Consider the following 26660-nt stretch of genomic DNA (forward strand, 5'->3'; position numbering starts at 1 on the left):
ATCCATGCTCTTTATCTTGATTAATCTCATCCATTGGATTATTTTGCCCTTTTAAGACTTAAGCACAACCATTGGATCACTTGGAAATTTCCTTTTATTTCCAATTAATTTATTTTGACTATTTTTCAACCATCACACGAGAGACATAAATACTTCATTTTCCATTTAAATAAATCCCATAATTTTTCAAACATTAATGGGTGACTAATTTCCCATTTCCCTTTGAATTTATTTAATTCACCATAATCATTCTCTTTATTAAATGCTTGAGAGACTAATCACTACAAAAAATTTGGTTTTTAGCGGCGATTTTTTTTGCATTTAGCGGCGGTTTCTAACCGCCGCTAATACAGCCGTCGTGCGGCATTTAGCGGTGGTTTTCAGAAACCGCTGGTATAACCGCCGTCATTTGCAGCGGTTTCTAACGTCATTAGCGACGGTTTCAGAACCGCTACAAAAAATTAAAACTGGCACGGTAAATTCAAAATTTAGCGGCGGTTTCCAAACTGCCGCCAAATGAACAGCGTGCAGAGCTGTAGCGACGATTTTCACAACCACCGCTATATTTTGCGTGGTAGTCTGTTGGCAGCGATTTCTTAAACCGCCGCTATTGTTTAATTTTATAGCGGCGGTTTTCAAACCGCCGCTATATTTTGCGTGGTAGTCTGTTGGCGGCGGTTTCTTAAACCGCCGCTATTGTTTAATTTTATAGCGACGGTTCCAAACCGCCGCTAAAATGAATTCATTAAAAATATAGCGGCGGTTTTAAAACCGCCGCTGTATTCAATATACCTGCTTAAAGTTCCTGTATACCTAAATGAACCATAAATATCCAAATTCCTGTATACCTAAATGAACCATAAATATCCAAATTCTTCAAACACAATACACCAAATTCACAAACACAATATCTACATCTATTTAATCAACAAACTATAAAGATTCCAACTTAAATATCCAAAAATGTAACATATCAAAGTCCAATCAAAATAGACTTACATATTAAAATGAAATTTAAAAAGTTTAGAAGTCAAGTTGTTCAAATATTTTAACAGTACATCAATTTTGTTGGTCTGGAGGTTGTGGTGGATGAGGTTGTGGTGGATCATGAACATTATGACTAGATATCGAAGACCGCCTTCCTGCTGGTGAAGCTTGTCCACTATTCGCATCCGGTACCTGAAATAATTAAAATTGTATTAGATGTATACAAAATATAAAAACATACTCTTAAAAGTATTTGTAGGCATAAACATAAACAATCACTTAAAATGAAAAATGAAAATTAATAATTTTAGAATTAACATACCATTGAATTGAGCATCGTAACAATCTCAGGTGGTATATTCGCCACAACGTTTGTCAAAAGAAAACTCATTACACCTTGAACATTTTGCAGCTGTGACTCTAAACTTTGAACCTTTTGTTTATTAGTTTGTAATTCTTTTGTCAAAAAGTTCACTTGTTCTTGATAACTGGTATTATTGGAAGACGAAGATCTCCTATTCAATTGACTAACGGTCCCAAAAACTTGATTTGGACTCGGACCAAATCCCAAACCTCAGACTCGGCCTGATTGTTCTTTTCCTAGCACTTGAGCAAGTGAATCGTGTAAGGAGACTGACTGTAGAGATGTGCCTTGACTCTCAATGTCCAAAATTTTGTCCTGTATATGTATGGATTAAAAAACAATATCAATATCAATTACAACAAACACCAGCAAATCAACTCACAAAAAATTTTCTACATAAATATGGATGTTTTTCTACTTGACATAAAATTCTGATGTCATAAATTCTGAACATTACAACAAAGTGAAGTTGATTACATCATGAAAAGGCAATTTTTCGTTTTCTTTTAAGGAATACAAAAGTTGATGCTCAGAAGAGGTTGAAGTGGGAGAAGGCGACCAGATCTATAATTGCACTATCCTTTAAAACTAGGATTGTATCTCTCTATGGGCTGGTTGTAAACTACCCTTTTTCTCTGTTACTTTTGGTCTAAAACTTAAACTTAGAACCCAGAGATTGTTTCTATAATCTGAAAATATAACATCAAACAAGGAGTCTTTTTTTTTTTTTTTTTCTAATTTTGTAGTTAATTTAACAAGCACAATTGTTTGGGACCCCAATTTCGATCTAGTTTGTCACTGTTAACAGTAAAGATTGTTGATTTCAAGCCTGTTAGGACTCCTTATGGAGATACAGAACTACATTTCTCAATCTATCCATTTGACACTTGTTCTTTAGTGAACTGCTAGGGGTGCTCCTGGAGATGTAAGACTTCAGCTACAGGATTTTTTAACTTCATTTTGACATAATAAATTTGGCATGTTCTTGACGTGCTTCCTTTAAGAAGAGAAATCCATAGAATTATCCATTTCTGGTAGCAAATAGGCTGGAAGTGCATGAAGTATTTCAAGTTTGGCAGGCTTTCCAAGTCTTAAAGAATAAACTGTACTCAAGACTTTAAAACAATTTTTCTTTTAAGAACCAAGACAGGATTGTTTCTTCTACAAAATAGGGTTGTGGTAAGTTTCTGCTTCTATAGTTTGTTATTTTTTGTTTGCAAATTAATAATGTAAAGAGGGACCAATTTCAGACTCTAATAAACAAAGACTAACAAACAAAAGGTCTAAGAATTATGATATAACTGGAAAACAAAAGCAAAAGGTGTCTAGAAACAAACACTATAAAAACAAATAAATTTGAAAGTAAAGTTTAAGTTTGTGTCAAAACTTACCTTATAGTTCGTGCCCTGTCATTCACAAAAGATCCGTCTTTCTTCTTATGTGTCGCGATGTATAATAAACCCCTACTCACTGGTTGACCACTCTCAATTTCCTATAATTTAGAACAATTTCACATAAATGTTAGTTGATGTTAGAATGAAATATTCATACTTAGGATAATTTTTTGTAATATTACCATCTCATGTTTTTTTCTTGCTAGACTCTTTGATCCTCCAGTGTGTGGGATTGTCAATTTGGATCGATTTTCACTATTTTGTAGACACATCTCCTAGATATTCAACAAGAACATCATTACTTGAATTATACTTATTTAGTTGTATAAAGAGTAGTACTCTTATAAGCAAGATTAGTAACATTACCTTAGTTTTTTCGCGTGCTCGATAATCAATGAAACTTGCCCACTGGTCTTGTGAGATTCCTGGTGGATGTTTTGCAAGATTTGCCTCTCGACCAATAGTGGGATCATAGTACTCATGGTATAACTTGCATCTATTATCCTTCCATTTTTTTCTGATGTTTCTTAAAATGAAATTCTTCACATTTCCTTCGTCAACATTAAATTTTTCCTTCAAAAAATAACAATGTTAATTATAACAAAATATTCAGAAAAATATATCAAAACAACAAATATTAGATAATTACCATGACTCTATTTTTGTAAATTTCATCTTTATATGCGTTGGGAACTTTATGCCAGCTTTCATAATTGACAGGAAAAGCGACAAAATCAGAAGCTAGCTCCCCTAAAATCCCTCTAACATGACACGCCTTCCATGGGCAAGCAGTCAAACATCCTTAACCCGTAGTTTTTCTTGTTTAATAACTCCCTGTTCATCTGTCAATCAAAATACATATAGCTAATTTAATAATTAATGCAAGTATATAATAATTACACACAATTTAAATATTTTGTGCATACCTATCACATTAACTGTCCAGTAATGGCGTGATGTAGACGAGGCTGTTGATGGAAAATCCTGAGATAGATGTGGGGTGGATGATTCTGATGGAGTCTGCCTAGATCCTGGAGGTTGTGATGGGGCATGGGCAGATAATGGAGGTTGCGATGGAGTTGGGGAGGATGCTATAGGTTGTGGTGGAGCTAGGGATGATGCTGGGGGTTGTGGTGGAGCTAACAATGATGCTGAAGCATGTGTGGGAAGTGAGGCATCTCCACCTAAATCAGTAATGCCTATCTTTCTTAGACGTTTCTTCTTAATCATGGCTGCAAAACAAAAAAAAATATAAAGGGGAAGGAGAAACATAATAATAAGCGACGTAAAATGCAATATAGTTTTCTACATTTAAGAGTTCAATTTAAGAGTGTGTAATGACTGTTAGATGATTAGATGATTAGGGGTTGATCATCCTGTGGGGCTTCTCATTGTCAAGTTGGAACATAAGATAGAATTAGTGAAACATGAATGAAACATTGTGGTAGGCAGGTGCAAAGTCAAGGGAGACATGAAGTCACTACTTACTTTCTGTTCTTATTTTTTTTTTTTTGTTTATTTATTCCCATTACCTTCACTTTTTGCCAGGCAAAATCACAAAAGTGTATGAGTAAATGCATAAAATCTTCTAACTTGAAGACACAACAGTTTTGCATAGAAGAATTATCAATTGGCAGAAAAAAAAAATAGTAAAAGGAACAGCCTGGTCAATTATTCTTGTATCAGTGCTCGTTCCTGCTGCTTATCATATCTTTATTTTTAAGGCTTACTTCTCTCCTTCCTTCATATTTCATAGGGTTTTAGCAATCTGAATTTTACATGAAACATGTTTTTAACATCTTATGGTCTTGTTTAGGGTTAAACTAACTCTTACTTTTATTTATTTCTGAGGTGGATGTCGTTGCATCTTGGTGGATAGAAACTCCCTCCCCCCCCCCCCCTGCCCCAAGTGGATATTGTATTTTCTATGTTGCAAATTACTACATATAGGCTGTATTTGGTAATCCATGGATTGGATTACCTACCAAATTCCTTTATTAGTGCTGAGATTGTCTTGAAATCATATTTGGATAACCCAACCCAAAGTATGATAAAGATGGAATTCTTGAATTCATATTTGGATTACATTAAGGATTTGCTTTTATAGTGGATAAATTCACAAAGCAAATCCAACAAGAGCTGCCTTCTGTATATTAGCTGTAGACAATATTGCTTTGCTAGATGAGACAAAATAAGACTTTATGATTAACTTTGAATTATGGAGGAACATCTTAGAATCTAAAAAGTTTAATTCATCCTGGATCCATAATAGTTGACAAAACATTACACTAGAAAATTGACAATTGCATTGTAGCAGTGGAAAATAGGAAGAATGGTTGGGGCAAATATATAATTAGCTGGTAAAAAGAAAACAATTGAGCTCTTGCTGTTACTATAGAGGGCTGGATATTATTCCAAATGACAACCATGCCAACTAGCACCTCATTACAACCAAAAGTAGTTCAACAATAAAGAATCCTATAGGTGGAATTTGATCCCTCAATCGTCATTTTGTTTTGCAGGAACATGTCATAACCACGAGCAACAATCTTTCATTCTTCTTCTTTTCTTTTCTTTTTTTTTTCTGATAATGCAGTTGGTGTATAAATTATGTTTTTAGGTTGCAAATTCTTTTTATCATTTCTATTATTTGTTTAACATTTGCTAATATATTTTCCTTTGAAGTTATTTGTTAGTTGTCATCCATGTTTTCTGATTATGATTGTTTTTGGATATGCATTCCTCTATAATTTGATAATACTATCAGAATAAAAAATTTTAAATTAGAAACTACAGCCCTCTTTGACTCTGGAACCAATATGAACTGCATACTAGAAAGCTTAGTACTCACTAATTTTTTTTTCAAAAAACAAAAGAAACCTTAACAGAAGCAAACAATGACTAGTTACAAATTTGTTATAAAATTCCCAATGCACATGTAATCAGAATGTTTGTTTCTCTACCTCGTTTCTTTTAGTCAAAAATCTACTACACCAATCATTTTAGGAACACTGTTCCTTCAGCTTTTATTTCCCATGGAAGTTACTGAAGAAGGAATTTAGAACAGAATGCATGGGAACACCTATCTTATTTAAATTTTCCTTTCCTGCCAAAACTGGAGACATTAATCTCCTGAAAAATGCCTTAATTGAACAACAAAAAATTCAAATCATTAACCAGAAACAAAAACAGGTTTCATTTTTTAAAGAAGAATTCACCCTAAAAAGAAAAGAAAAACAATTAAATGAGCCTCAAACAAACCAAAAAATCCAACACTTCCAAACAATGTTAGAATCAGAAGTTTGTTCTACAATACCTAATTCTTTTTGAAATAGAAACCTACATATCGTAGACTCGCCTTATGAATCAGGATTTACAGATAAAAATATCCCTTCTAAAGCACGACCTATATAGATGTTGCTAGAATTAGTAGAATACTACAAAAAAGAAATACAGGATTTATTAGATAAAAATCTTATTACAAAATCCAAGTCCCCATGGTCCTGCTCAGTCTTCTATGTCAATAAAGCTGCAGAACTGAAAGGAAGTCCCAGGTTAGTCATCAATTACAAGCCCCTGAATATAGCCTAAAATGGATTAGGTATCCTATACCTAATAAATCAAAACCTTTTGAATAGATTGTATAAAGCAAAAATTGTCCAGACTATCAAGTCTCAGGTAAAATCAGTGCCACTCCTCCACCTTTGTCATCCCATAGCACAGAAGATTGTAGAGACAAATGCATCTGACATAGGATTTGGAGGTATCCTTAAACAGCATATCAACTCACAAGATTATATTATTAGATTTTATCCTGATTTTTGGAAAAAAAACCTAAGCTAATTATTCTACTATCAGAATAGAAATTTTAGCCATTGTCTTATGCATTACAAAATTCCAAGATGAGCTCTTAAATAAAAAATTTCTTCTTAGAGTGGACTGTAAATCAGCTTAACAAGTTTTACAAAAAGATGTTAAAAATCTTGCTGCTAAATAGATAGAATTCGAATTTCATGAAAAAAAAAATGGGGTGATAAAATTGTTTGATAAAATTATTTGGTACCCCTTAGACGTTTCTTCCTAATCATGGCTGCAACTTTTTATAAATGAGAAAAACATGCACGTATAGATAAATCAAAACAAAATGAAAGGCAAAATAAAAAAAGGCTAACAACAATATAATAAGCAAAGTAAAATGTAATATAATATTCTACATTTGCATTAATTAAATCCATAGAATTACATATCCTCATCATCCTCATCATCAACATTTTCAACATTAGGCATTGGATCATCATCTATTTGTGCTCTTGCAAGTGACAGAATTTCAGTATCATTAGGAAAAAATAACCCTAAGTCTTGTGCTTGATATGGCTCGTTCTCATAGAATGTCTCTTCAGTGTCTTCACCCATATCATACAAATCTCTTGGTTTTAAATGTACAACAGCACTCCAACACTTGTTGCGCTTGTGAAGCTTCAATATAAGGTTCATCTTCTTCACGCTCACCAGTATGTATCAATCGAGAGAAATTCACTAAAGTAAACTGCAAAGCATCTTGTCTGATCCCTCTATCAGTTATGGTATTGGCCCATTTACACTTGAATAGAATAATCCTGAATCGACCATAGTAATTAAGCTCGATTATATCTACCAATTTTCCATAATAATTAACATCTCCATTAACTGGGTTGTTGTCACTGATTCTAGAATGACTTCTTGTTCCAGAAATCACAAAAACTCCAATGTTTTGAGTTTTCAAGCTATGTTCTCGTTCCATAGTTCGAAATTTGAATCCATTGACATTATATGCACTAAATCGTCTGGCACGTTGCAGTGGCCCTTGTGCAAGGCACTTAAGATCATCTGAATGGGATTCATTTTCATCATTCATAATCTAAAATGAAACAAAAGGAAATCGATAAGTACAATTTTTCATGATTGAAATATTGTTATTAATAAAATATATCAATGGTAAACCTACACGCTTAGAGAACCAATCAATGAATTCTCGATGTACTGTTCTTTCAATCTCTATAGTTGATCGTGTTCGATTCCTGAGCCTTCTCTTGGTTATCTCTCTAAATTCCCTATATAAAATTAAGTCATTAAAGCAATAAGATAGGAAAATAAGGGATTTTGATAAATTATATATCTTTTATGTACGAACTCACTTCACAAACCGATCGACTAGTTCTGAATTCATTAACACATATTTGTGTGCTTGTCGTTTCTCAATATGAGTAAGGTTGAAATATGAAGTACTCCCAACTGATCTCCCTATTTCAGTAAAAAAACATTGAAACTTGAGACGATTCATTGTTTGTCGTTTGATCATCAACACGTCCAAGCTGGTTGAATCTTGTCTCAATGCCCTCCAAGTATCTTGAACAAAAGGTCAAACATTCTTCAGCCAAGTAACCTTTAGCAATGGAACCTTCTGGTTGTGCCCTGTTACGTACATAGGACTTCAAATGTCCCAAGTATCTAAAGTAAAAAACACAATTAGAAAATAGTGTTATACATATATACCTGCAAATCCAATGGCAAATAGGAATTACGATATATAGAATATTTACCTTTCTATAGGATACATCCATCGATAATGTACTGGGCCTCCAAGCTTCAGTTCATTCACTAGATGCACAACCAAATGAACCATGACTGTAAAGAACCCAGGCGAAAAAAGCATTTCCATATGGCATTGTGTGAGAATGACTCGACGTTGGAGCTTGTCAAAGTCTAGAGGATTCAACACCTTGCCACATATTTGCCTAAATATTGAGCACAAATCAACTAAAACGGCAGACACTTGGTTAGGCAACACATTTCTAATTGATATTGGTAGCAGTTGCTCCATAAGAATATGTGAATCATGACTTTTCAAACCAAATATCTTCTGATGCTTTAGATCAATACACCTAGCAATGTTACTTGAGTAACCATCAGGCACTAAAACATTCTTCAAAGTTGTAAGGAATACATCTTTTTGGGCATTTGACATTGTAAATAAAGCAGGTCGATACTGTCCATTTTCATTTGGCCAAAGATCACTTCTTATGCCCATCTCTTTCAAGTCTTTTTGAGCATTGAGATTATCTTTTGTTTTTCCACTTTCATTGAGAATGGTGTACAAGACATTATCACACACATTCTTCTCAATGTGCATAACATCAAGGTTATGGCGCAACAAGTTGTACTCCCAATAAGGAAGTTGGAAAAATATACTTTTCTTTCTCCATTGTTGACAACCACTTTCTACAATATTTTTTCGACGAGTTCTTTTTCTGTTATCTTCAACCTCTATCCCTTTCCCAAATGTAACATGAACATTTTCCAACTGCTTGAATATCTCTGAACCTGATAGTGCCATTGGTGGATTCCTAAACTTTGTATTACCATCAAAGTGAGCACGGTTAAACCTGAATCTGTGATTTGGCTCTAAAAATCGGCGATGACCCATAAAAATCCACTTTCTACTATGAGGTAGACGATGGGCAATAGAGTTAAAATTGAAAGTTGGATAAGCTGAACTAGTGTGTGTGTTCCACCCAGATAAATTACCAAGCCCAAGAAAATCGCTAATTATCCACATCAATGCAGCGCGCATATTAAACATTTCATTGAGTGAAGCGTCAAATGTTTCCACACCACCATCCCACAAATCCTTCAAGTCTTTAATCAAGGGTTGTAAGTAAACATCGATATCATTCCCTGGCATTTGCTTTCCCAGAATGATCATTGAAAGGATGAAGGAAGTCTGCTTCATACACATCCAAGGGGGTAAGTTGTACGATATAAGAATCACAGGCCAAATGCTATAGTTGGTACTCAAAGTTCCGAAAGGATTGAAGCCATCACTAGCTAACCCAAGCCTAACATTCTGTGGATCTGATGCGAATTCAAGGTGTGTTTCATCGAATCTCTTCCACGCCTCAGAGTCTCTCGGGTGCCTCATTAAGCCATCTTTGTTACTATCCACAGAATGCCACCTCATATGTTCAGTAGTTTTAGAAGACATAAATAACCTTTGCAAACGTGGTTTAAGTGGAAAGTACCGTAAAACTTTGACAGGTTTCTTTTTTCTTTTCTTACCCCCACCAGACATGTTCGCCGGGTTACCTTTCCTACTTTGTTTCCATCTTGACGTGTTACATACTTTGCATGTCTCCCTACTTTCATCTTCTCCCCAATACAACATACAGTCATTTGGACATGCATGTATTTGACTATAATTAAGACCAAGCTTGGTAATTAATTTCTTCGCCTCATAAAAAGAATCAGGAATCTTTGCATGTTCGAAGGCATCTTTTAACAATTCTAAAATCATAGACATTGCTTTGTTACTCAATCCGCACAAGCACTTGATGTGATATAGTTTTACTAGGAATGATAATTTCGAATACTTCGTACATCCTTCATACAATGCTTGATTTCCATCCCTAACTAGATCGTAAAATGTCTTAGTTTCCTCATTAGGTCCTTGATTCAATTTTGGCATCCTTTCTTCACCTTCATGTACTGGTTGATGCGATGTGCAGGCTTCTACATTCACATGGTCCCTAGATATCCCAAAAGCATCGTTGATCATATTGTGTATTGGATCATAACTGTATAAGGGATTTTGTATCGAAGGTGTGCTATTAGAAGTTTCCCCTGTCATTGACTCCCTGTGCCAAAACCAAATAGTGTATGTGGTTGGAAACCCTCTACAAATCAAATGATCATACACCACTGCTCTGGTCTCCCAATTTCTAAAAACACAATCAGGACAAGGACATTTGATTTTGTCTTCAACAGACCGATGGGCAAAGGCAAATTCCAAAAATCCTTGCACCCCTTCTTGAAATTCACGTGTATTTCGTGGCTTTGTAATCCAAGACTTATCCATGCAACTAAAACAGAGCTTGTAGATTGTATTCTGTTTCTCTAATCTACACCTCAATATGAAAACATTACATCCATATTAGTTTTAAGATGCGTACTTCATACATAAAAGGCATTTAAAAACTACAACAATTTTCCAATAGAGACCCTAATTATTGTCACTCTATAAGACGCTCAACTTTTGTCTCTTTATACATCAATTTTTGTGTATTGACCTAATGTGCAAGGTTTGTTGGTTATTGCATGTGATGGTTTCATGCCTTACATGATAGTATATAAACACAAAACAAAATTTTAAGGTGAATTAGATTTTGTAGTCATTTTTTATTTCTACCTCTTTTAAAAGAAAAACAAAAAATGACACTTAGTGGGAATCAACAGAAAAAAGCAACAGAAAGCTAAACATGAAACTAAAACAATTTGAAATAATATGTTTCTGTCAAATAACCATATGTTTTACTTAATTTGATTATTTTTATTTTGTGTTTTTACGTGCATGTGTATGTATCATCAATATGGATATATCCGAATAGAATTTAATAAAAATGAAGCAATTCAGTTTAAAAATTTAGAATAAATGATCAAAAAATAACAAGTGATTGGTATGTGTAGAGAAGTGAATTGGAAGTGTAATAGGGGCCGCTCAACTTTTGAATCACTTTCAATACATCATACTGAAAAGAGACGAATATTAAAGCCATTAAAGGATTATAATTAGTGCTTTTGTCACCATTTAGTTCAAGTCCTCAAAAGCTGGAGCATCATACTCCAACTATATTTATTTATATATATTAAAGTCAATTACTAGGGCTAACAACTTCTTAACAGAAAATGACATCATACAATCTAACAATTACAGCAGCAAAAAGAAATAACATGAAGTTACAGTAATAAGGAAATAACATGAAGTTACAGCAAAAATTATTTCTATGTTGTAATTGTTTTTTGTTGTGTGTTTTACTCTTAATTTTTTCTCCTTTCTTCTAATTTATGTTGTAATTTGGAACAAATTAATTGCTAAGAAATAAATGTTTTCATTGTGTGATCTATTGTTTTCTTGCGCCTTTTTGACAACTAAGCTAATCAGTTATGTTCTTTCTTACACTTTTTCCTTGTTGTATCAACATCCACATCCTTAGTTAAGTCCCACTCAATCAAGTCCCAACCTAGTCCTTGGCCGTCCTTTTGATTCACCTTAAAGATAAGTTCGATTGGTCAAATATGAACGGGTTCAATTAATCTTTTCTAAAGTGATTGGAACGAAGATACAGATACCCGCACTACCTTGCGCACATCAACCTTTCAACAGCCAATCAATACCACTTCTCATTCTAAGGTTGAGATATTCGCATTGATAATTGTGCACTCAATTGGGATTTTGAATATATCCTGAAATATGTACTACTAGCACTAGATGACTATCAGTTTGGTTCATCTTAGAGAGCTGGTCAAGTTGTAAGACATGATTAAGTCTTACAATAACAAATACCAAGAGATATTCTCTTATATTAAAATCAAACTAACCTGAGGAACTGCGAGAGGTGAGAGCGAGTTAGCGACGGCGACCGAAGGACCGAGGGCGAGGGGCCGAGGGCGAGCGCGAGCGAGGGGAGGGCGAGAGCGAGCGAGGGGCCAAGGGCTAGCGACGGCGGGCGAGTGGCCGAGGGCAAGCTCGAGCGAGGAAAGGGCGAGAGCGAGCGAGGGTTCGAGGGCTAGCGACGGCGGGCGAGCGGCCGAGGGCGAGCTCGAGCGAGGAGAGGGCGAGAGCGAGCGAGGGTCCGAGGGCTAGCGGCGGCGGGCGGGCGAGCGGTCGAGGGTGAGTTCGAGCGAGGAGAGGGCGAGAGCGAGCGAGGGTCCGAGGGCTAGCGACGGTGGGCGACCTCGATCGAGCGAGGGGAGGGCGAGAGCGAGCGAGGGGGCGAGGGCTAGCGACGCGAGGGAGAAAGAGAGACAGAGATCGAGAGGGTTCGAGAAGGGTTCGCAGAGAGAGTAAAAATGGGGGAGGGAATTTGGGGGTGCTTGGCGCAGGCGGGTAATGGGAAATTGGGGGAGGGAATTTGGTTTTTTTAGTTAAATAATTTATTTTATTATTTAATTAATTATTTAATTGCGAGTTTTAAAGTAATTATAATTAATATACATAATTTAATATCAAAAATTAATATTGTTGACTAATTTATATTTTTATATAATATAAAAATATTAAATTTAATTATTTGTAAAACTTAATTCATATTAGACATTATCTGAAAAAAAAAATAAAAAATTATTAAAAGAGATCGATGTACCGTTTTATTGATATTTTTCAAGTGATCAATAACATTAAAAATGTGTTTGATAGTATAACAATTTCATAAAAAATATCACATTCAAAAAGTGAATTCCATTATCGTTATTTGACACACTATATTTTTTATAGAATTAAATTTTATAGTACAATCATTTAAAGCATATTTTAATCTATTTTCTATGAAAAATTGCTTCCAAGAGATAGTAGTTTTTATTTTTCATGTAAACTAAATATAATCAAACACACATTGAGACTATTATTTTACTACAGATAAATGTTAAGTAAACTAATAAAATGATATACGCACGCTCGGCTATGTACATTTTTTATCTAAACACTAAATTGCTTTATATTTAAAAGAATTTTCAGTTTTAGTTACTACAATACTATATTAAAGTAATTTTGATCAATTTTTTAACCTTATTAGTATATTTGGAAACAAAAAAAATTTAAAATCCAATTCATTTCATTTAAAATAATTGAATTTCAATGTTTGAAATAGTAAATATTCATAGAATTATGGAGATAAAACTGAAAAGTTCAAATTGATCTTATACAATACAAATAATCGAATCAATTTATGTGTGATTTGGAAAGAATTGAAATCAACATGACAATTCTATATTAAATTGAATTATTGTAAATAAATTAAATTTTAAAAAAATTATAAAATATTAATAATTTAAAAATATTCAAATAAAAATCTTACTAATTTAAATTTATTATTTTTTTAAATTTTAAAAAATTTATAAAAATATTAATTAAATTTAAATTTCAATTATTTTTAAAATTGTTATTTAAGTTTTATGACAGTTTCCTTGAAACTGCCGCAATTAAATATAGTTTTTAATTATTTAATTAAAAAATATTTCGGCGGCAGTTGATGACCGTCACAATATATCAAAATTATATTTTATTTAATTTTAAATTTTCTTTAAATTTTGCGGCGGTTCCAGAGAAACCGCCGCAAAAATTAGTTTTTAATATTTAATTATAAATATTGTGTCGGTTACTAACCGCCACAATATGTCTAAATTAAATTTTTTTAATTTTAAATTTTTTGCTTAAATTTTGCGACGATTTCGGAGAAACCACTGCAAAATTTAGTTTTTAATATTTAATTAAAAATATTGCGGCTGTTCCCAAACCATCGCAAAATTTTATTTTAATTTTTTTTAAAATTATTTGATTATACTTAAAATTTAACGACGGTTTAATTGAAACCGCCGCAAAATTTAGTTTTTAATATTTAATTAAAAAATATTGCGGCGGTTTCCAAACCACTGCAAAATTTTATTTTAATTTTTTTTAAAATTATTTGATTATACTTAAAATTTAACGGCGGTTTAATTGAAACCGTCGCAAAGTGTTACAAAAAACGCCGCGAAAACTGCATTTTGCGGCGGTTTGGAAACCGCTGCAAAATATCTAGTTTTGCGACGGTTTTTGAAACCGCTGCAAAGAAACTGCCGCTAAAATGCTATTTTTTTGTAGTGAATTAGCATTTTTTTTTTGCATTTAATTAATTCTCTCATTTAACTTGGATCACATTAAGCCATGTGTCACTCCAAGACACCAACCTTAGCTCCCAAGTTCTAATCTCATCCCTCCATGTGGCATTTCCACATTTATTCTCCAATATAGGGAAAAATAATTATTTTCATAAATAATAGAATATCCACCATTTTCTCAATATTCCATAATTAAATTCCTTTATGGAATTAATTCCAAAATTCCCTAAATACCTTTTTATGAATTATTAATCCCATATATCTCCACATAAATACAAAATTGGGATTTAATTCATTTACTCACCTAATTCCACATAGGAATTATTTCCAATTTACCAAAATACCCTTTATATTGGACTTCACTATCCAAATTACCAAAATGCCCCTCTCTCAAAGGGCATCATCATTCTCAAAATCTTTCACATTCTCAAGGGCATTTTTGGAATTTTCTCACTTCTATTCTCATTCTTTTAACACCGATAACACCGGGTGTTACATGAAGTATCCCCACGCGCTACACTCGCAGCAGGTAGGTGGCGCATGAACTGCACGCGTCGCCCCCCTCCCATTTTGACGTCTTGTGGTTTTTTGGCCTGTTCTCCCTCGTTCGAACTCCGATTTGACTTCCGTTTGAACCCACACGACCCTTATTCAATTATCTATCGAATTACAAAAAGAAATTAGAATTACCTTACTATTTTGACACTGTTTAACTCCTTTTACTGTTGCAGTCCAACTTTTCCGATAAAGTGTTTTACCACTCTATTTTGGGCAAAGTTTCTCCTTTCAACTCACCTCATCTTTTCCTCTTGATTAATGGTGAGATTTTACCTTCCAAGGCCTTGGTATTTATAGGCATTTATGGCCAATCCAAGAGTGTCATGTGTTACTTAGATAAGGTTGTAATCATTGCTTTTCGTAGGATCGCGCCACGTGTCCCTTGTGATTCGTGCCATGTCTCCCCCTTGCGACATGTGTCCTTTGAAACATGTGCCACCACATGTTAATTAGATCTTACAAATAACTCTTTAACCCAAAACATCTTTGCACTTATATCCCTTGAGCCCTATAACTCCTTAAAATTATCCAAAATACCTTAAGATGATGCCCCCTTGCAGTAGTTTCCATGATTTTTTGGAAAACCCTTCATTCGTTCCTCGACGATTACCCCAGAACTTCACATGTGTCCTTTGATTTCTAAGGAAATGTTTTATTTCTTAAACAACAACGCCTAAAAAAACTTCGGGTATTACATAATTATTATAGCGATTTCTTTTAGAAACGATTGATTGATCCATCTTGATATTATTCTATATCAATTGGGATTGTTCTCCCAAGATTTCTTTTGGAATGGTGTAATAATGTTAAGTTTTTTATTCAAGATATGGTCTCTGTTTTTGTAAGATTTGTTTCGTATGAGTTTTCAGTCATTCGAATGAGCCTCTTTGTCATTCGAATGAGTCCAGTAGTATCCGAATGAGTTCTCATTGTTATCACATTATTCGTATGTGTTCTTGAAGTTTTGAGTGTGTCATTCAAATGAGTCCTTGAAGATTTGAGTAAGCCTTTGCTTTGTATCGTGTAGCGTTCGAATGAAGTCTCCTTGTCATTCAAATGACCCGTGTGTATTCCATTCATTCATTCGAATGGGGTACTGTTGCATTCGAATGAGTTGCATTATGCCCGTTCAAATGTTGGAAAATTGTCAAATTCATTCAAATGAATTTGTGAGTCATTCGAACGAGGCCTTGAAAGATTCGAATAGCCTTTGTTATATATCATCGATCGTTCGAATGAGTTTCTGTCATTCGAATGACCTTGGTGTAGTCTATTTTTTTATTTGAATGGGTTGCTCCTGCATTTGAGTTTCTTCCTTATGCATCAGTTGTCATCCGAATAGTATCATATGGTATCCGAATGACCTATATCCCATTTGAATGCATCTCCAGTATTCTTCCTTATATTCGAATGACCTTCCTTGCATTCGAATGATTCTCTTGAGACATCCGAATGACTTCCAGTAAATTCTTAATGCAAGTCTTAAACTTAATATAAATTTTTAATTTGTCAAATATTGAATTGTCATGCCAAGATATGATCAAATCCAATATGCCATGCCCATACTCAGAAATTAAAAAATCTTTGTATTCCAATATATTGAAGATCAGATTTCATGTTTAACATTTATTATGACATGTTCAGCATTATTTTGTGAGATTATGTGCATACATATTCGTATGATCATTGAGCATGACCTTATATGGAGCACTATATATCGTGTGCTAGCATTTATATGAGCATTGCATTATGCGCGCCAAGCGGGTTGTCTGCGGGGATCCCACTAGTATCAGTTTCAGTTATCTCAGTTATGAGTTGCTCGCCTGATGTCGACCAGGGGGCTAGGGGCTTTGCCCATAGTATGTACTTATAGTTTTTATGTATGCAGGATTTAGACCAGGCATGTATGTTTTACAGATTATATGGGCCTATGGCCAAAGTTGCATTACCTGGATTTTAGTTTATAGATTACGTGCATTGATATTTTATTCATGCATTGTTCAATGGATATTATTTTCCTTAGTATCAGATCAGTTAGTATTTCTTTTCAGCATCGATATTTCTCAATTCAGCTTTAGTTATTCTTTCCAGCTTATTACTTACTGAGTTTTGTAGCTCACCTTGTACTCTTCACCATTCCAGGTCCTAGCGGGGGAGTACCAGATGTGGGGCCTAGCAGCAGTGGTTAGTAGTGTGTATACGTGGAGCCGTTCAAGACAAAGATGTCTAGGAGTTTGTTAGTTTATAGTGTTTGTCAGTTTAATATTAGTTTACATTTCAGCTGAGGCATTTCCTCTTAGACAAAGTTATGGTTTTTAGTTATTTGACTCAGAGTTTTATTACAGTTGATTGAGATGCTCATTTATGGTATCAGATTTTCGTTTATCAATTAGTTTTATTTTGTTTCCCTGTAACACCTCTTCACAGGCAGTTCTAGGAGAAGGGGATGTTACACCCTCTATCAATCTTGTTAGGAAAACCAAGAATGATACAAAAGAAATGATCTAAGAGTAGACACTCTTAGTTACAAGATCTCTCAAAATAAATAAAAGACTTGAATAAAATAATACAAATGATAATCAATACCTTTAGAGAGAAAAATAAAGAACAAATGAGTATTTGAAAGATGAAGCACTAGAAAGCCTGTAATTAATTATATTGGTTGGATTGAATCATGCATCTGCCTTCTATTTATAGTGCTTGACGAGATATTTCTAGAATATAGTCATTGGTAGTGGGATGAGCATTTTGGATGAGTGGAAAAGCTTGCAGTTGGAGGTTCCTGCGATAGAAATGGTCGACAGATGAAGAGCAACGATTGATTGGTTACCTAAAATTTAAAAATCGATCAACAAATTAGTGAAAAACAATCGACAATTTCAATGCAAAACTTTTGTCGGTTGATAGACCAAGGAAGATCGGTCGATAGCTTGCCAAGGAAATTGGGATTTGATTTCCTATATAATTAATTTGTGCACATGCATAGGTCAGAAGTGTTGCAGATGAAATGGTATTGTGCGCGCATGTAGGAGTCGGGGCGTAGCTGGTGGTGAGGGTTCTAGCTTGGGGGGCAGCAATGCTAGTTTTATTTTCAAGCTCTTTAAAACATTTTTTTTTGTACAACATTTTTAATCAAATAAAAACATAATATTCCAAATGTCATTAAGAAATTTATTACAAGATTTTTGACATTAGAATGTATGATAAAATTGATTTTAACTTTGGTGCTTAATAGATCATAGATCATATAAAAGTAATTTGAAGCATCAAGTTAATAACCATTAACAAAATAATTTCATCGTCAAAGTACAATTAATTTTTATCATTAAAATCATATTAAAGACAAAACATCAATCTATCATCAACATACATTCTTCCGGTCGACAATTCATGGTAGAACGATCGATAGATGTAAGGCAAATTGTAAAACATCGAGAATGATCATTCTTCCAATCGATAGTCTTAAGGCAGTCGGTTGACAACCATAAGCCTTTCAACAATAATGGTTGACAGTTTCTTCCAATATGTCGACAGTTTGGTCCAAAATGCCAAAATGGTCACAAATGGTCTTTTGCTTTTGAAAAAAATTAGCTTCATTTTAATCAACAATTCAAAACTAATTTTTAAAAATTATTTAGGAGATTTCATCATCATACTTGTTTGTGTAAATCTCCATGTGTAAGAATATAGTTTGATTGATCTTGTTGACAAAGTACATGAAACTGTTTTTCCATTGTTTGATAAATAAATTTTTGTTTGACTTGTTTTTCATCATTAAAATCAATCACAAGAGTAAAACATCAAATACTACTAATTAGAGAGAGTTGGAGAGAGAGATATAGAGTGAGAGAGAAAGAGAACAAAGGAGAAGAAGAAGACTCAATTTATTATCACAAATAATTGGAAAATGGGTGATGTAGAGCAGCTCGTAATCCACTGAGTTATTGAATAAAATGGTTTCAATAAACTTTTTCTAATAAATGAGAATGATTTGTTTTGAAATTGAGATCTGGGTTGTTTGTAGTAGCTTCTGAAAAAAAGGAGGAGAGGGGTAGGTGGTGTAACACCCCAAAATTTCTTGAGCGTGTTATAACTTAGGATTTCGGGAATATAAAAATTTTTCATATCACAACCACTATCATACATCACACAATATCCAAAAACCCTAATTTTCACCTTCTCAGCTTAACAAACCCAATAATCTAATAGTTAAGACAGGTGTTAAAATTTCAAATGCGGAAGCTAGATCGAACCTGATATGGTTCACAACCATAATGCTTTATCATAAAATTGTTCAAGACGTCTACAAAATGTATTACATCATCTCTTGTAAATGATAACTGAACATCTTAAACATATCCAAAATTACATAGGTTCGCACATAAGCAAGAATGAGCTAAACATACAACAGTAGTAAATTAAACTTATTCTTCAGCTACCTCCTTTCCCTTAGAGCCGCTCGTCGAATCTGGAATGTTTGAATATTCCAGAGACATAGTCCAATTAGAAGATGAATCTTCCAGTGAGAAACTCCAAAAAAACAGTTTATATCGATGCATGATCAGGTATAAAATGTATGAGAAGACAAGGAGAACTACTCCGAAGTGCCTCGTGAACACGTTAGCCTCCTCCAACAAAAGCTTTCTCAATGGCGCACGCATAGAGCCTCTCGAGAAGTCCCTAACCATGTCACTTCGTCCGACCTCATAGCACTCATGCAAGCACCACATCCGTTGTTCCTTAGGCTCACGGTCTTCCTCACGAGAGCTTTCTCGATGGTGTACGCATAGTGCCTCTCGGGGGATATTCGACTTTTTCCCTCGACCAACAACAAATAGGTACAACAGTATGGCCACACGAATTTTATAAATGCAATAGTTAAAAAGCCAATAGTATATAATTTTCAGAAAAGTACACTTCATATATGCAACATGATTTCACGAAAAGAATAACAAGAGTTTGCGTATAAGAACTTCACGAAACATGTCTTATGTAATATATAACACCCCATGTTTTCGTGAAATTGCCATGTATTTTAAGTGAGTTTAAAATACCAAAAAATATGTTTGAAATGGCTACAAGTGACCGAATCAATCGCAGAGAGTACCCTAGAGCTTAGATACCTAAGGTTAAAGGTATATTTTTGACGAGCGTCTCGAGGCAAGATTTATGATGCTAAAAGAAATTAAATCAGAAATGATTTTCGATTAAGCTAAGTTGTAGCCTAAAAGACCGAATGATGGTATGGGGCTTCCGAAAAATCGTATATATTGATTAATTTTGAGTTATTAATTTTGGGATTTTAAGTATCTCAATAAATTTGATGTCTGAGGGTGTAATTGTAATTAGAGAATTATCCAAACGAAATAAGGATAAAAATTAAGAGCTTATGTGGTAAAATGTTAAAGTTGAGGACTTGAAATAAGGGCCAAAGTGTTATTTGAAAGAAGTTTGGGGTTTTAGCTTGGATTTCAAAAGTTCAACTCATTCTAGTTTTGGATTTCAAAAGCCACTCAATTATGGCTTTGAGTCTTTGGAGTCCATGGCTAAGATTTTGACAAGTGGCATAATGTGATTGGTTGGAGAAATCTATAAAAAGGCACCATGGGTTCTTCTCAAATCATTCCAACCAAGTTTGAGGAGTGAAGCACTCTAAGAGGAGGAGCTTTCTCTAGAGAGAGAGAAGGGAGTTCGGCAAGAAGGCAGGAAGAAAGCGGTGAAGAAGCAGCAGAGAATGAGCTTTGTCGGAGTTGCGGGTCTTCGCTGGAATTTGCCAAAATCAGTCAGCAAAAAAGTAAGGTAAGTCCAATTTTTTGATAATCCTATAGAGGGGGAAGAGAGGGTCGCGTAGGTTCAAACGGGGGTTGAATCGGAGTTAAAATGAGGAAGTTATGGCCGAAATACCAACCCGAGGCGAAGTAGTCCGAGACTGCTGTGCAGCGCGTGAGATACACGCGCCAAATAATAGTTGCGCGTGAGGGCACGTGAGGGGTCCTTTTTCCATGAAATTTTTCAGTTATACCCTTAATTTAATACCCTTCAACCCTATGTAAAAATATTTAAGGTTAGGTTTACCAAAACGCATGTTTTCTGCAGAAACCTAGGCCGTTTGCTGTGAAATTATACCGTTGAAGAGATAAACCAACAAGGTGAGACTCCTATACTCCAAATCCTATTTTTTATTCTCTTATGAGAGACTTATATTGCATGAGACGTGTTTCATGAAGTTCTTACACATAAACGCTCATTATTCTCTTACGTGAAATCATGCTGTATATATGAACTGTATTTTTCTGAAAAATATATGCTGTTGGCATTTTAACTGTTGCATTTATAAAATTCGTGTGGCCATACTATTGTACCTATCTGTTGTTGGCCAAGGGCAAAAGTCGGATATCCCCCGAGAGGCGCTATGCGTGCGCCATCGAGAAAGCTCTCGTGGGGAAGACCGTGAGTCTAAGGAATAACGGATGTGGTGCTTGCATGAGTGCTATGAAGTCGGGCCGAAGTGACATGATTAGGGACCTCCCGAGAGGCGCTATGCGTGCGCCATTGAGAAATCTCTCGTTGGAGGAGGCTAACGTGTTCACGAGGCACTTTGGAATAGTTCTCCCTTATCTTCTCATACATTTTATACTTGATCATGCATCGATATAAACTGTTTTTTTTTTTTTGGAGTTTCTCACTAGAAGATTCATCTTCTAATTGGACTATGTCCCTGGAATATTCAAACGTTCCAGGTTCGACGAGCGGCTCTAAGGGAACGGAGGTAGCTGAAGAATAAGTTTAATTTACTGCTGTTGTATGCTTATGTGCGAACCTATGTAAATTTGGATATATTTAAGATGTTCAGTTATCATTTGCGAGAGATGATGTAATACATTTTGTAGACGTCTTGAACAATTTTATGATAAATAAAGCGTTATGGTTGTGAACCATATCAGGTTCGATCTAGCTTCCGCATTTAAAATTTTAACACCTGTCTTAGCTATTTAATATTGGGTTTGTTAAGCTGAGAAGGTGAAAATTAGGTTTTTTTGGGAATTTGTGTGATGTATGGCAGCGATTGTGGTATGAAAATTTTTTATATTTCTGAAATCCTAAGTTATAACACGCTTAAAAAAATTGGGGTGTTACATAATAGAAGTCTCTCATAAGAGAATAAAAAATCAGATTTGGAGTATAGGAGTCTCACCTTGTTGGTTTATCTCTTCGACGGTATAATTTCACAGCAAATGGCCTAGGTTTCTGCAGAAAACATGCGTTTTGGTAAATTTAACTTTAAATATTTTTACATAGGGTTGACGGGTATTAAATTAGGGGTATAACAGAAAAATTTGAAGGAAAATAGACCCCTCACGCGCCCTAAGAAGGCCGGCCACGCGCCTTCACGCGCAGCCATTTTTCGGAGCGTGTAACTCACGCGCGAGCACCAGAATTCGGACAGCAACGCCTCGTTTTCGTATTTCGTCCATAACTTTCTCATTTTAACTCTGATTCGACCCCCGTTTGAACCTACACGACCTTCTCTTCCCCCTCTACAGGATTATAAAAAAAAGGGACTTACCTAGCTTTTTTTCTGACTAATTTTGGCGAACACCTGCGAAGGCTAGTAACTCCGACGAGGCTCGTTCTCTACCGCTTCTTCACCGCTTTCTTCCCGCCTTCTTGCCGAACTCCCTTCTCTCTCTGTAGAGAAAACTCCTCCTTTTAGAGTGATTCACTCCTCAAACTTGCTTGGAATGATTTCAGAACAACCCATGGTGTCTTTTTATAGATTTCTTTAACCAATCACATTATGCCACTTGTCACAATTTTAGCCATGGACTCCAAAGACTCAAACCTATAATTGAATGGCTTTTGAAATCCAAAGCTAGAATGAATTTAACTTTTGAAATCCAAGCTAAAACCCCAAACTTCTTTCAAATAACACTTTGACCCTTATTTCAAGTCCTCAACTTCAATATTTTACCACATAAGCTCTTAATTTTATCTTTATTTCATTTGGATAATTCTATAATTACAATTACAACCTCAAACATCAAATTTATCGAGATACTTAAAATCCTAAAATTAATAACTCAAAATTACTCAATATATATGATTTTTCGGAAGCCCCTTACCATCATTTGGTCTTTTTAGACTACAACTTAGCTTAACCGAAAACCATTTTTGATTTGATTTCTTTCAGCGTCATAAATCTTGCCTCGAGACGCTCGTCAAAAATATACCTTTAACCTTAGGTATCTAAGCTCTAGGGTACTCCCTACAACTGATTCGGTCACTTGTTGCCATTTCAAGCATATTTTTCGGTATTTTAAACTTACTTAAAATACGTGGCATCTTCACGAAAATATGGGGTATTATATTCTCCCCCCCTTAAAAGAATTTCGTCCTCAAAATTTGAAACATAATCAACATTATTGAAGGTTAAATAATTATTGCATATAATTTCTGGAAGAAAATATAAAAATTCTCTACTCTATTTCCATTTCCTTGAACAGATGAGGATATTTCTTCCTAATTATTTCCTCAAGTTCTCACGTTGCCTCATCATCTGAGTGCTTTCCCCACTGAACCTTTACTAACGATATCTCTTTATTTCGCAACACTTGAGTTTGGCGATCTAAAATTGCTCCAGGTGACTCCGGGTAGGTCAAGTCATTCCTTAGCTCAATTGTCTCCACCCAAACTCCGAGGGTTGGATCTGGCACATGCTTTCGAAGTTGGGAGACGTGGAACACATTATGAATCCCGGACAAGCTAGGCGGAAGCTCCAATCGATAGGCCAAAGGTCCGACTCTTTCTACAACTGGATATGGTCCTATATACCTTGGCTTCAGCTTTCCTTTACCGCTTCCACGCGTCACCAAATGCTGGGGTGACACCTTGAGATACACTAAGTCTCCCACCTCAAACTCTAGATCCCTCCTTCTTTGATCTGCATAAGATTTTTGTCGGCTTTGCGCCGCTCGGATCCCCTCTTGGATTACTTGAATCTTATCGGTAGTCTGTTGCACAAGTTCGGGTCCTAACATCTTTCGTTCCCCTACTTCGGTCCAACAGATGGGCGGCCGACACTTTCTTCCATACAAAGCCTCATAAGGAGCCATCTCGATGCTGCCGTGGTAACTATTGTTGTAAGCGAATTCTACCAATGGCAGATGCTCCTCCCAATTTCCTCCAAAATCAAGGGCACAAGATCTCAACATATCTTCAAGCGTTTGAATTGTCCTCTCTAATTGCCCGTCAGTCTGTGGATGATAAGCTGTACTGAATTTCAGCTGGGTTCCCATGCATTCTTACAAACTTTCCCAAAATCTCGAGGTGAACCTTAGGTCCCGATCTGAAACTATACTTACCAGTGCACCATGGAGTCGTACGATTTCCTTCACGTACTGCTCTGTGAATTTTCGTACCGGTTGATCCATCCTCATAGGCAGGAAATGCGCTGACTTTGTCAACCTGTCTACCACCACCCAAATGGCATCATAGCCCCTTCGATTCTTCTGAAATCTTGTCACAAAATCCATCGTGATATGTTCCCATTTCCACTCAGGAACTTCCAAAGGTCTCATCAACCCTGCGGGTTTCTGGTGCTCAATCTTTACCCTTTGGCATATATCACATTGTGTCACCCTTCTAGCCACACTACCCTTCATCCCTGGCCACCAATAGATTTCCCGAAGATCTCGATTCATCTTTGTGGCTCCTGGGTGCATAGTATACTTAGCTCTATGGGCTTCATCCAAAATTTTCTGTCTCAACTCTCGAAGGTTTGGCACGTACACTCTACCCCAAAACCTGAGAATGCCATTTCGCATCTCAAAATTTGAACTCTTGGGCTGGCCTTGCTCATCTACCGATAGACGTATACCCTGGTCACTCCCACTAGCCTCCCGTATCTCGGTCTCCAGATCTAACTGAACCGCCAGGCTAGCTACTAGGACAGAAGATCCCTTTGGCACTACACTCACCGTCATCAGGCTAAAAGCCTCAATCAGCAGCCACTCCTGGGCCATCAATCCGTCCATAACAGTAGGCATAGTCCTACTCAAAGCATCAGCTACCACATTGGCACGCCCCGGGTGATACAAGATGGTGCAGTCGTAGTCCTTCAGGAACTCCATCCATCGTCGTTGCCTCATGTTCAACTCTTTCTGTGAGAACACATACTTTAGACTTTTGTGGTCTGTGAATACATCGAACGTCTCTCCATATAGGTAGTGCCTCCATAGCTTTAAAGCATATACCACCGTTGCCAGCTCCAAGTCATGCGTTGGGTAGTTCACTTTGTGTCTTTTCAACTGGCGTGATCCATATGCGATCACCCATCCATACTGCATTAATACACAGCCCAAACCAACCTTCGAGGCATCGGTGTATACAACATATCCACTAAGCCCACTAGGCATTGCCAGCACAGGTGCCGAGGTCAGTCTGTCCTTGAGCTCTTGAAAGCTTTCCTCGCACTTGGCAGTCCATTCGAACTTGACCTCCTTCCGTATGAGCTTCGTCATAGGTGCAGTTATCTTTGAAAACCCTTCCACGAATCTTCGATAGTAGCCTGCCAATCCCAAAAAGCTTCGTACTTCGGTCACGCACGTCGGCTGCTTCCATCCTCGAATAACCTCAATCTTAGCTGAATCCACTCAGATTCATTCGGCTGAGATCACATGCCCAAGAAATGCCACTTGGGATAGCCAGAACTCGCACTTCGAGAACTTGGCATACAATTGGTGTTTCCTGAGGGTTCCTAGCACTATTCTCAAGTGTTCCTCGTGGTCACTCTCATTCAAGGAATACACCAATATATCATCTATGAAGACGATCACAAATCGATCCAGGTAGGGCTTGAACACTCTATTTATAAGATTCATAAACGCTGCTGGGGCGTTAGTTAATCCGAATGGCATTACAAAATACTCAAAATGGCCATACCTTGATCGAAATGCTGTTTTCAGAATATCATCTGGCTTAATTCTTAACTGATAATAACTGGATCTCAAATCGATCTTCGAGAACACCTTCGCTCCCTGTAGTTGATCAAACATCTCGTCTATCCTTGGGAGCGGATACTAGTTCTTTACCGTGGCCTTATTTAGCTGACGGTAGTCAATGCACATCCTTAGACTTCCGTCTTTTTTCTTTACAAATAGCACTAGTGCGCCCCATGGCGATGTGCTTGGCCTAATGAACCTCTTATCAGTCAACTCCTGTAGCTGACTCTTCAATTCTTTCATCTTCGCCGGAGCCATTCGATATGGCCGAATTGATATCGGCTGGGTTCCTGGTACTAACTCAATTGAGAACTCGATTTCCCGAGGTGGAGATAGTCCTGGTAATTCTTCCGGAAACACGTCCTCATATTCTCGTACCACTCGCACCTCATTGAGCTTCGGTACCTTTTTTTCTTCTAACTGAGCATAAGCTATGAATCCATGAGCTCCTTGGCTCAACAACTTTGCTGCCTTCATTGCCGAAATCATCTTTATGACCTCGAGGTTTTCTTATGGTCATTATCTTCCTATGACAGTCTATATTGGCATCGTACTTGGATAAGAAGTCCATCCCCAAGATTACGTCGAAGTCATATACTTCTAACAGAATCAGATTAGCCTAGAATCGAACATTACTCAGGCTAATTTCGCATCCCCTAACAATTTCTG

At 36.0% G+C, this 26660-nt stretch overlaps 1 long non-coding RNA gene across 1 annotated transcript; it reads right to left on the reverse strand.

Moving 5' to 3' along the window:
• Window positions 1–2764: 2764 nt before the first annotated feature.
• On the reverse strand, window positions 2765–3312 carry LOC127796549 (uncharacterized). The gene is made up of 3 exons (XR_008022027.1): window positions 3112–3312; window positions 2928–3020; window positions 2765–2843 (listed from the first exon to the last, which is right to left on the reverse strand). It is a non-coding gene; the product is annotated as an uncharacterized LOC127796549 (long non-coding RNA).
• Between the last annotated feature and the right edge of the window lie 23348 nt (window positions 3313–26660).

This window comes from Diospyros lotus, chromosome 1, assembly GCF_014633365.1.
Source record: "Diospyros lotus cultivar Yz01 chromosome 1, ASM1463336v1, whole genome shotgun sequence".
In the NCBI taxonomy this organism is placed as follows: domain Eukaryota; kingdom Viridiplantae; phylum Streptophyta; class Magnoliopsida; order Ericales; family Ebenaceae; genus Diospyros; species Diospyros lotus.